Raw genomic sequence first — 13,554 nt, 5'->3', positions numbered from 1 at the left:
TTTCCATGTACCAATCATTCACTCATTCTCTGGGCTATGAACTAACCAACTGTACAAATATGCCACCATCTATTTATCCATTTTCCTCTTGATAGACATCTAGATCATCTCCAGTTCTTAGCTGTTAGAAACTGTGCTTCTACGAACATTTGGTGATTATATGTATTTATTTCTGTGGGTATATATCTAGAAGTCACTCTTACCAGCAGTGCATGTGAAATTCTAATTCCGCCATATGCTTGCCAACTAAATTGTATTTCCCTGACAGCTAATAAAATAGAACAGCTTCTCCTAAGTTTGTTGCCCCACTTGTATTCTTTGAAGTGACTGTTCAAGTGTTTTGTCCAATTTTCTGTTGGGTATTCTGACTTTTTCTTTTCGTGTTTTTGGAGGAATTTTTTTGTACTTATGCCTATAATTTTACAATATGTTTATTTTACTCAATAATGCAGACTTTCATGTTAGTACATAAAGTTTTTCCTTTATTGTTTTTAGTAGCCTTATAATATTTTAAAGAATAGATGTGAAAAATAGATTTTTTCATTCTTAAGCATACTAAAAATTTCTATGTGTATCTGATTCATATGAGAGTTTAATATATTGGATCAAAGCTGAAATCTGTCCTGGAAAGTAGCACCAGGAATTTTGTTATGAATAAATATTTAAAAGGAAGAGTGGCCCTTAAAGAACTTGAAAGATGAAAAGGTATTCTCCAGTCTGATGCAGTAGAAAGGGCCATTTTATTCCACACACAGCAGAATAATCACAGAACGCTGGTGATTCTAGTTTGGTAAGAAGCAAGGTGAGTGTGATTAGGATAGGATAAAGTAAAAATTGTTGAGATTTGTTTGGAATATAAAAGGAAGAGCTCAGCCAGAAGCTCATTAGGAATAACTATTGGCAAAGGTCACAGTTTTGAAGGTCTGTAGTGGGAATTCTGAGAAAAAATACATTATTAAGACCTAGACTAAAGAGAATTAAAGTAGCAAGTGTTTAAAGAAATATCTTCCTCAGAGTTGTTGAGAAAATATGGAGAATGGTAAACTAAAGATTCAATTAAATGAAATTTTATTGGGAGAGCGGAGGAGTGTTGATTGGTGGGATGTTTCTTTGTTTAAGCTAGAAACTAAAAACTCTGTTTTTTGGGATTTTGGTTTTGTTTGTTTTCTAAATAATTGGAAGTCTTTTACACTATTGTTGGGAGTGCAAAATGGTGCAGCCACAATGGAAAACAGCATGAAGGATCCTCAAAAATTTAAAAAGAACTACCTTGTGATCCAGCCGTCCCACTTCTGGGTATTTATCCAGAAGGATTGAAAGCAGGACTCGAAGAGATATTAGTACTTCCGTATTCATTGCAGCCATATTCACATAAGATAAGATGTAGAAGCAACCTAAATGTCCATCAACCAATGAAAGGAGTTTTTTAAATAAAGTAGGTATACGTAACATAGAATACTATTCAGCCTTAAAAAAAAGGGAATCCTGCAATATGTGACAACATTGATGAAACTTGAGGACATTATGCTAAGTGAAATAGGCAGTCACAGCAGGGAAATACTGCATGCTTCAACCTATATGAAGTATCTAAAGTAGTCGAACTTGTAGAAGCATAGAATAGCATGGCGGTTGCTAGGGAGGTGCTAATGAAGGGCTATAAAATTTTCGTTACGCAAGATGAATAAGTTCTAGATATATGCTGCATAACATTGTGTCTACAGATAATATTGTGCAGAATAGATAGCACTATTGTTTGGAACACTTAAAAATCTGTTAAAAGGTCAGATATATTAAATATTCTTACCACCATTAAAAAAAAGAACAAAAAAACTAGATGAAAATTCTAAAACTAAAGGATGCTAAAAGGCCCCAAATATAACCAAAACAATACATTAACAAAAATTTAGTTTTTGAAATGTGGTATCTTACATTCATTGAGAGTGTTCACTTTGAAAATATTAACCAAAAATATTATTGAAAAGACACAAACATTCACACATACAAATATGTCAAAGTACATATTTTCAAAGTCATGGGTTTGAAATCAGACATATTTGATTTTAAATCTACCTCAGGTGCTCACATACACAATTATAGGTAAATTGTTCAGTTTTACCCCTTTTATAGTCTCTACCAACTCCACAGAAAAGGCTCTTCGCAAAGTTACCAAGACAGTGGTCAATTCTCTTTGCTCCTCATTTTCTCTCTCTCTCTATTTCTCTCCCTCTCCCTGTCTCTGTCTGTCTGTCTGTCTCTCTCTGTCTCCCTCTCTCCCTCTCTCTCTTTTATTAGTGAGATGGACTCCACCTTGGCACTGTATAGTCATGAGTTATCTACACCCATATGGAGATCTGTTTCTACCAAATGGGAAAAACCTGACCAAAGTGTAGGTTTCCATTAAGATCAGAGTTCTTTAGACCTATGTAGGAAGAATTTTAAATAACATAAGAACCAAAAGAAAATTAAACCCTGTGATGTAACCACCTGAGTGAGGTTGCAGAGTCTTGTGAGAAGAAAAATTAAGTCAAATCTAAACCCAAGCATGTAATCTCTGTTGGTTATTAGACCTACAAGACTATTAAGTGAATTGATATAGTGACTACAAATAGGGCATCAAAGGCATAGCATCTCTGGTCAGTATCTCAGGTAAATATGCCAAACATGTAAGAGAGTATCCTTGAAGACTCCTTGCCGTGGCACCAATACTTCCTTTGTGAGAAAGCATATTTTTACCTCTAGAATATTTAGATTTAAACATAGAAATGTTTAGGTAATCAAATTCATTATTCATTTTTCCATTAATTATTATTTCAAAACTGTGCTGTGTGATATTTAAGAGAATTTGGCCTATTCGATAAGACTTGATTCTAATATAAGTTATATAATTGAGTAATTCAGTTAATCTTTTGGGTTTTAAATTGAAATTACTTACTATATTTATATGCAGTTTTACTGAAATATGTAAAAGAAGTTAATATTCCCCATAATTATAAATTAAATTTTTTTAGACTTATAAGAATTAATTTTAAGTACTTGATAAGGTTTGTCAGGTGACTGAATTGCTTAAAAATTAACAGAATACATTAAATGTATAAATGCTGTTTAAAATGTTTGACAGTATTTAACTGTGTAAAGTAAGACTAAAATTATGAAAGGTTCCAGGGTTATTGTTAAAATTTACTTGATTTATTAATTAAATAAGATATATATACTGAAACTAAAGTTAAGAAAGAACAAGTTCTTTTTTAAATTTCAAACTTCAATCAACCAAATATAGATTATAAAAATTAAAATAAAATTCTGAATAGTTTTTTTTTCTGTATAAACCTACCCTTAAGGATATTCAAAACAATATTTTAAATGTTACAATACAGATCCTCAAAGAGTTTAGTAAAGTGAAATGCTAGTTCCCCAATTAACACTTTCTCTTCCAGACCAGATGACATCACTTCTCTCAAACTGGCATTCCTTCTCAGTCTCCTTTGCCAGCTCCTCCTTTACCAGCCCTTTAAATGTTGGACAGTCTCAAGGCTCTGCCTTTGGCCCTGTGCTCTCTTCTTTCTATAGCATCTCTTGAGGTGATTTCAAACTCTACGTATGATCCATGCTCTGGTAGAAACTGCTCACCAAACACATTTCCTGTTTCCTAGGCATACAGCTAGGCCAGAAGTTCTCAGTCTCCCTTGAAGTTAGGTAGGTCCACATTACTGTGTAAGGGTTAATAAAATATAGGAGGAAGTGATATATACCACTGCCAAGCCTAGCCTTTCAATACTTCCTACATAATCCTCTCTCTTCGCTTCAATCATTTGGCTGAATACACAAGACCTAGGAGAGATATCAGAGGCTCTAGGGGGTGGTATTGCCTCAAGATGGAAAGAGCAACCATTTCTGAATCATTACTTGGAGGAGTAACCAGCAATCAAGAATGCTCACTGGATTTTATACATGTGAAAAATAAACTATTTTTTTTAATCCTATAGATTTGTCACAGAAGTCAGTGTCACTAATATCACTGATCTTGATAGAATCCTCCATTTTTTCACGTTTTTTGCCAGCCAAAACTTCACTCCTGGGATCCAGAATTAAACATCCAATTGCTTAATTGAAATCTCCACCTGAGAGTCTATCAGGCCCACCAGTATTAGTCAGGGTTCTACAGAGAAACAGAACTGATAGGCTATATAGAGATATACAAAAGAGAAGATTTATTATAGGAACTGACTCACATGGTTATGGAGGCCAAGAAGTCCCACAGTCTGCTGCCTGAAAGCTGGAGAGCTAGGAGAGCTGATGGTATAATTCAGTCCTCAACCGAAGGCCCGAGAAGGGGCGTGGTAGGGGTGTGTCTCTCGTATAAGTCTTCAAGTCTGAAGGCCCAAGAACCACTTCCTCTAATGTCTGAGTGCAGGAAAAGATGAACGACCCAGCTGAAGAAGAGAGAGAGGAATCTCATCTTTCCTTCACCTGTTTGTCCTGTTAGGACCCCAATCACGTTGGTAAGGGCGAATCTTCTTACTCAGTTTACTGAATCAGATGCTAATCTCTTCCAGAGACACCCTCACAGATACACCCAGAAATAATGTTCTACCAGCTCTCTGGGCATCCTTTAATCCAGTCAAGTTGATACATAAAAGTCACTTCACTACCACCCCCAACACATTTACTGTCCGTTCTCCAGCCAAACCCCCACCGCCACCCAGACTCCCCTATCTGCCCTATCTGAATAAATGACACCATTCTCCATTGTTGTTCAGGATAAAAGCCTAAGGCATTCTTTATCCATTTACCAAGGAAATATTTATTGAGTCTCCTATGCATCAGGAACTATGCCAGGTGCAGCAGATACAATAGTAAACAAGGTAAACCTGGTTGCTGTTCTCTCTTTTAGTCATATCCAACCACCACTAGGGTCCTCCTAAAAAATAAATGCGATCATATCTGACTCTTGCTTGAAAATCTTTGCCTTTACTCTTTTTTACCCTTCAAAATAAAGTTGAATTGTTTTCATCAGGATATGCACATTTTCCCAGGACCTTATACTAATCTATTCTTGTAGTGGACATCTACCTTGAAACCCTCATGCCTCTGGGTACAGTTAGTTGAATGAAGAAAAGATACCTTATTCCATTTAGCAGACAGTATATTCTTTGCTGAGGTATTGAATTGTAGTTTGAAGTGGCTGGAAGTGTTACATATGTGACCGGTCAGCTTCTGCCTACCACATGGATACATTCACAGAGACCTGGGATTAACTAGAAAGTATAATAAAGCACATGTCCAGAGAGGAGCAGAGATAGTATTAGAAATGGAGTACTCCCTTAATTCCTGACCTTGGTCTTGATTCCAGGGTTTCTTGACACCCAGTGTCATTCCTACCCTTGGGTTCTATGAGATACTCTTGTGTCCTTGTGATAAACCCCTACCCCTTTGTCCATTCTCCCTTTTCCTTAAACTAATTTTTGTTTATTTTACTTGCAACACTGAATCCTGAATATTTAAGCTCTTCAACCTCATCTCTCCTTCAGCTCTACTCTCCCATTCTCTAATCCCTTCATCTATCATAAAAACTTGTTACATAAAATTTCAAATGGTTTCTGAAACATTCTTGGCTGTTTTGTGGCATTAGGCTTTTATAAAATCTGTCTCGTGCCTCAAATGCCCATTACCACTTAGCTTTCTGGAAATGTTCTAGTTGTATATTGAGGTTTTTCTCAAATATCACCTCCGCAGTTCACTTTTTCTGGATTTTGCCAAGAAGATGTTTTCATCTTCTGTGTTTCCATAGTACTCCATCTACACATCTGTTACAGCATAAAGGACATGAAATTACTATTGAGAGATTTAGTGTAGGAATCGTCTTTAATTCTGAAAAGCATTTGGATTAGTTTCTATATTTCTGAGAGTATACGTGATGTATAGAGATGCTTTGTCTTTAAGCCAACTAAATAGAATACTTTAAAAATTAACTTTGTCAATACTTTTGGAAGTAGAAAACTATCACACACTGATACATACATAGACGTACATAAACATACAGAGAGGCAAAAACAGAGAACTTATGGTTCTAAAATTTTACCAAGAAGCAGATAGGGTAGGGGTCCCTGGAGAAAGAGAACCAGACATGGGTTTCTTGACATAAGAAAAGCTATTTTTTGGCCTAAGCTATGCTGTGATCTAAGCTTGGCCACAACGCTTGTTCTTGAACAGGTCTCGGTAATTAATGATCTTAAAAGAACAAAATAATTCAGGAACAGATGACTGTTATCAGGCAACAGAAGTAACAATAACAAAGATAATAAATCAGTTGTAAAGACTCCCAGTTCCACAATGGTAAAGATTAACCTGAAGAACATTTTCGAGCTGTTTCACAGAATTCAGACGCCCTTGAACACTCAACCACCAGATCAGGCGGAACCTAAGGAATGATGATGTTGACCTTTTCTGAACTCAATCAACTAGAGCTTGGACTCTGTCGAACTTTGCCCTAATTCTATACTGAATTCTCCTCTGCTCAAACCCCCTCATGAGAATGTATGTACACTTAGCTTAAAACTTCCCCAATGTTGCTCTGCAGGGAGACACTGCTGTGGGAAAGATCCCCGGTCCACTCCTTACTTTCTGCAAGTAATACAACCTTCCTTCTCCTGATCTTTGACTTGGTTGTGCAATTTGGCTGACACCCACCAGGGGGCGAAGCCAGCTTTTTGGTAATAGTATAATAATACAAACCCACAAGTTTAGAAAAGAGTGGTTGGATCCAAATTGTGTTTCTGGCAGATGCATAAGTTAAGTTTACCAGCTCAGATGGCACAAACTTTTTATTAATATTTGTGGAGAGTGTTAAGATTTTCCATTTTTTCATTTGCTTAGTTTCCAAATGGCCTTTCTCCTTTTTTTCCTTCCTTTTCTTTTCTTTTCTTTTCTTTTTTCTTTTTCCTATGATAAGAATTACCTCTCTGAAGTTTCTGTTTCAAAGAGATGGCCCTCAGTTCCTAGAGAAGAACAGGTAGAACATTTACGTCTCGAAGATACAGGAAATGAATGCAAGTTTCTTCAAGAAGGACTTTTGATCCTAAATCCAGAATTTTACAATACTTACAGGTCTTTTGACATGAATAGGGGATGTTTGGCGATTGGTAAAAAGATAGGTGAGCTTTTAATTGTTTCTAGAGCTGCATTTCTGTTCTTGTAAAGACTTGATCTGTAAGAAAAATACAGTTGTTTTCAATTCCTCAAAGAATGGGTTGCAACCTAAACGACAATGAAGCTGACCTATCCATTCAACTACATTACCTTCAATTTCTTTAGGAAAATTAATAAACAGAAACCTCATTTAGAATGGAGTTGGGAGGCCAGAAGGGGGAGCTCTCATGCCCTACCACTTAATGTCAGTTGCAGACCCAACAGGAAGAAACTTACCTTTATGTCTCCTACAAGAAGAAGGTTACTACTTTACTGTCCAGCAGGAAGAAGAAAGAATTTCTCCTCGCTTGGATACAGACCAGCCAATGAGAAACTGTCACAGCTTAGCCAATGAAAACTTCCAGTTCCTATAATAGGACTCTCTGTTTATAACAACTCCTTCACTTCTCCCTTTCCTAGAAAAGAACTTTCCTCTCCTTTGCCCTTCAGACTTGCCTGTGGTTCACCACCATAAATTGTATGTCCCAAATTGCATTTTTATTTTCTGTTCTCAAATAAACTCATTCTGCTGGTAAAATAACTGGCTGTTTTATTGTGTAGGTCAACATTACTTGGTGTCAGAGAGTGGGATCCAGAGAAGACCCCCCAATAACTCTGAGGCTGGTTATTGTGGGTATTCTTTGGTGCTGGTACCCACAGAGCCCACTGAGCTCACTGCTTTCTTGCAGACCCTGGAGCTGGGCTCTTTTTGCATTTTAAAACTTTCCAGGCTGCTTTTTTTTTTTTTTTTCTTTGAAGGTTTTGTCCTTTCTGTTAAAGGCTTTATCTTTTTTCTGAATACTCATTTGGTACTTTGCACTGACTCTTTTGAAATTGGGCTGTTCCTACTGGAAATGTGCTGCTAAGCCTTTGGTCAGATTCCTTTGGAACCAGCCTGTACCTATTGAAATTGTGCAGTTTAGGATTTTTCTTTCCTTTTCTCTAGAGTAAAACCTCTAAGAAATGGCATCCGAGTTATCTAAAAGTTTTGAGCATGCCCTCTCTTTTCAGAAACCCCAACTGGTTTTATAAATTAAAACCACAGTCCCCCCTCATGCACATTTCTATCTAAATGGACCTACTTAACCAAAAGTAATTTAGAACACTGATGCCCATTACAGGGAACTTTTTGAACTCCCCAAACTTACTTTTCTTAAAATTGTATTGGACAGCCATGGCTTCAAAATAGTCAAAACTGAATGGGATACTTATTTCGATTGGTATTTTGAGGCTTTCAAGTGTTATCAGAAGTCTAAAATTTCTTCTCTGATAAATACAATTTTTAAATAACTGAGGCAAACAAACAGTTAATGAAAGACAAAATGGCTTCTGAGGCTGCTCTTTCCCTCCCCCAACATCCCAAGTCTTTTTATCCAGATGCGTGGGAGCCATCCTTGTGCTCAGGCCCCCACCTCCAGCTCCATCTTTCTCCTGTTCTGCACTGCCTCTACCTCCCCTATAACCTCTGCTTCTCCATTCCAATTCTCTCACCAAACTTCCCTTTTTTCCTAAAACTTTCCACACTCTCTCCTCCTCTGAACCTATCAGCACCTGCCCCTTTAAAGTTAAGTCTTCTGATGATACAAACAAACCTCAAGTTTTTTATGTTCCCTGGACTAAGGCCAAATTGTGAGCCACAGTTAAAGAGTTTCCTAAAGTAACTAAGGATCACCCCCACCCCATAGGTTTGCTGAAGAAGTCAACATAGTTATCAGACTTCCCAGCCTGGTTTTTCAGATCTATATCAGTTAGTTTACATGCTCGTTGGTGAGAGTCAGGCCAAACATTGGATGAAACTTGCCCAATGGGAACTTCCTGAAAGTGATTTAAAAAAGCAAACTCCTAAGTTTTGGCAAGAGGCTAGAACACTCGCTGTAGAACTCTACCCAACACTTACAGTAGCTTTTCTTAAGCCTATTGATTGGAACAAAATTCAGGCTAGCACACAAAAATCTCATGAACCTTTTCATGGCTATTATAATCAACTTCAGATTTTTTTCAAAGAAAATTCTCATCTTCCTTCAGATGTTGAATCTACTTGGGTAGACTTTAACTCTATGCATGTTAACATTTTGAACTGGTGTCTTTCTTTTTCAGTTAAAAGGACCAAGGTGGAATGAGAAACTATGTCCACTCCAGATTTAGTTAATTTGGCAAATCAGCTCCCTCGCACCTTAGATGAGTCATCTAAAAGAAAGACTGCTAGAATTCTTGATTTTCAACTCCAGCTAATGAAGGTTCCCAAACAAAACCAAAGCCCTCCTAATTTCTGCTATTATTGCAAAGAGCCAGGACATTGGAAGAAAGATTGTCACCAACTTAAGTGCTTCAGGTGTCTTTAGCCCTCTAATCACCTTTTTCAATGTCCTCTTCAGTCCGAATGGTCTAAAGGGATGCAAAAGATACTATCCTCTCAATATCCAGAGCCACTTGCACAGATCGGCAAAGGAAAAATGGATTAGACAATTATCCTGAGAGCTGGCAATAGTGGTAGGACCCTAACTGCAAATATGGTACAATGCACGTTTCTGTTCAGCCATATCTAGCCACTAATAGGATGTAACCCACATTTATCTCTAGTCATATTTTAGGGGTCCACAACCTGACAATTGTCAAGCCAAGTTCTCAGGACACAAAACAAAACAGACAAGAAGGTAATAGCTGTACCTGGGAGAGAAAGCGCAGACAACCAATGAGTACCTGAAAGCAAATTCATGAGTCACATGTCAAAGATCTAATTCTTACTTTTCTTTTTGGCCTGGCAATCTGAATTTGGAAAGGAAGGAACAGCATGAAATTTACCTTCCTCTCTCTACCAAGCACCACAGATAGAGATCTGAGAGAACTGACTTTGGTAGGAATTCTCACCCTTTGCTGGCTTCTGCCGTTTTGCCCAGGATCCCATTTGCAGGCTCTGGAACGAGTGGGGTGTCCCAGCAGGTCCCATCTTGGTCACCAGGAATTGTAGCAGAGGAAAAATAATTTTCCCTGTACCCTTTATGGTGAGTGCTTGGCTGAGACCTCATTTTCTCTAGGTTACCTCATATAGAGACAAGCTTATCGAAGTTAAAATTTCTCCACTGTGGTCACTTAATTCAAAATATTTGTTGGTAAGGTTAACTCGCTTGTTCAGCCTTAGGACAAAATTTTATTTACCCGAGGCTTAAGTCAGGCCCAGTCCAAGCCCAGACCCAGTCCAGTAAGTCAACCCCAGTCTGACTCTGGCCAGTTTCCAGACCCAGTCTGGAAAAAGAAATGCACGAATAAATTCTGGAAGCTAATAATGTAAATGCTGCAGAGCTGGGATCCAAGAGGGATGTACCCACCGTCTCCAGAGGCATCGAGAAAGCAGGGAATTCAAGGGCTCAGCAGGTACAACTGCTTGGTTGCTTCTTGCTCCTGGGCGTGTTGGGGGAGGTTGGAGGGAGTCTCCTTTGGTTCCACAGTCTGAAACCAGAACCCTTAAAAGATAAACTCAGGTATATTAAAATTTTTAAGAGTTTATAAGAGCAAAAATCGAATGGAATTTGGCAACATCAAACCAGAAGTGATTAGGAATGCTCCACTGACAGGAGCTCAGGGAGAGGCTTTTCTAGAGAAAAATCGGGAGAAAAGTAAGAAAATTATTGATTGGGTATAGTTTAAAGCCTTGTTTCCTGTTTGTCATTGGCTGTGTTTAGCATTTTGATTTCATAACATTAAGGCATTTATAGGGTTAGATTTGGGTTTGGTTACATGGGCCACCGCGGCATTAGGGCCACACTATCTAATGGCTTCCTGTTTTAATTAATTTAACACTTCTAATTTATAGGTTCAGGATTTTGGATTTTTTTTTTTTTTTTTTTTTTTGCGGTCCGCGGGCCTCTCACTGTTGTGGCCTCTCCCATTGCGGAGTACAGGCTCCGGACGCGCAGGCTCAGCGGCCATGGCTCACGGGCCCAGCCGCTCCGCTGCATGTGGGATCCTCCCGGACCGGAGCACGAACCCGTGTCCCCTGCATCGGCAGGCGGACTCTCAACCACTGCGCCGCCAGGGAAGCCCCAGGATTCTGGATTTTATCGCAAGTCCAATGGGTATCAGGCAAGGATCTCTTGCCAACGATATCTCTAATGCAAGTTATTTAGGTTTATAAGGACTTTGTTGTTGTTGGAGCAGTAGCTCGTTAAGCAGCCATTTGAGGGCTTAGACGAGGTTGTTTGTGAGCTATTTCACAGTCTTCTGATTTATATTGGGGTACTCAATGCCCTCTTGCACTAGAATACTTTGTAATTTTCTTCAGAAATGTCTATACTACGACTGTGTCCATTTCCAATATGTACTATATCTTGGTTAAGAAACTCTTTATGAATTTCCACGTTTTCTTCTGCCAAGAGCTGAACTAAACAAGATGTATTTTGAGCCACTGGCCAATAGTATGCAAAAAAATTCTTTTTTTTTCATGTAAGTTTGCTAGCTAGAATGGCTTTGGAGCAGAAAGACCTCTTTACCCTTCAGAAGTGGCAGGAAAATCCAGCTGTTCCTCAGAATTGGCTCATCCACCTGTGACTCTGACATGATTATATGAAGTGATATTAATGCAGGTTTTGTAATTCAGTTCGTTGTTTCTTGTCCACTCCGATGAGGAACTTGATCTGTTCTGTTCCAACTCTTCCCCTTCACAGCAAGTGAATCAAAGGAGAGGAGGGAGTTGGGGTGGGTAGGTGACGAAGACCTGAGAGTGAGGGTTTCAAGGTGACATTCTCCAGAAAGAATGAAGAATTATGCCAACCAGTCGAAACACATCGTGCAGTTTGAATATGGATTAGAAGTTTTTTCTTTATGTCTTTTTGCTCCAGCTTTTTTTTTAATTCTCCTTTAAAAATGTGTTATAGTACAAATTATATTTTAAAACTCCACCTTTGTCCTAGCTGAATTGATAGGTTAAGGAATCCTTCCAGATCTCAGACCTAAATGAGTAGGGGAATGGCTTATCCCTAAATGGCAAGCCAGTAAGGAGGGCCGTCTTTGGAAAGCCCAGTCACAAGAAAGTTGATATGAAGTGGAAACCAGGAGTTTTTCTATAAAAATAATCCTTGGGCTTCCCTGGTGGCGCAGTGGTTGAGAGTCCGCCTGCCGATGCAGGGCACACGGGTTCGTGCGCCGGTCCGGGAAGATCCCACATGCCACGGAGCAGCTGGGCCCGTGAGCCATGGCCGCTGGGCTGCGCGTCCGGAGCCTGTGCTCCGCAATGGGAGAGGCCACAACAGTGAGAGGCCCGCGTACCACACACACACACACACAAAAATCCTTTAACCTTCTGCCCATTAAAATATATATATATTATTAGTTTTTACAGTGTTGTAGTGATTTTCCAGCTACTGCTAATAGTGAGGGAACAGATTTAGTCTCTGGACAAGGACAGAGTGAGAATTGCAACATAGTTTCAGATTCCAGAAGAACCAGGGTTCCCCGCATGGATTGCCAAAATATCCATCTACAGCTTAGCTTCTGTTTAGATGATCATCCCTGTGTCTCTTAGATACTCTTCTTCCTGCTCTTAGGAAAGCTGCCCAATTCCATCTGGGTTTCTATCTGGATACTAGGCACATTATTTTCCTGTTATCATATACTACTCATATATAATTCAGCTGGATTTTGCTGTTTAATAGAAAGAACACTAGACCAGGAATCAAGAGCTGTGGTTTAAAAGAAATGATAATAGAACAATGTAAAGTCCTCTTACTTTGTAACTATTTAGCTTTTAAAATTATTTAAACTGCTACAAAATTATTCATACTACTTTCATTCTTAATTACTTTTCTTAACAAGCTGCAACAGCTGCTGTAAAAATTCTGGAATCATCTTTGAGTAAATAAAACAACACATAGTAAGGATAACAATTTTTTTAAATAAAAGAAATAATAATGGAATAATAACTAACAGTTATTGCTTATTTGTTATGTGTCTGGGATTGTGATAAATGGTTTACATGGGCAGTTGAAAATAAATAAAATGTTAAGTAAGCAACACACTAGATATATATGATAATATTCAGTTTGGTTACAGAATAAAATATAAAATAAAATTATCTATGGCAATCATTAATGTGTTTTGTATTTAGGCATAAGTGGGAAGTATTTCAGACAATTTTTACAGCTAAGCCGAGTAACTCAGTAGGAGAAGTCTGCCTTTATTTTTACTACTTTTTGTCAAGCCTAAGCATCTGAATGTCTTACTTTCACTAGAAAGCAGCCTGGGCATTGCAAGACCAGTGTATTTACTATCATAGATACATAACACAGCTGAGTCATGCCCTTCATTCAGAAGCCCCAGGGGAACATGGTGCTATATAACGGGGTGGAATGAGAAACAGGGAGGAGAGGAAGCATA

This window comes from Globicephala melas, chromosome 8 (genome assembly GCF_963455315.2).
Source record: "Globicephala melas chromosome 8, mGloMel1.2, whole genome shotgun sequence".
Lineage (NCBI taxonomy): Eukaryota > Metazoa > Chordata > Mammalia > Artiodactyla > Delphinidae > Globicephala > Globicephala melas.
Note: the sequence above shows the minus strand (reverse complement) of the source record.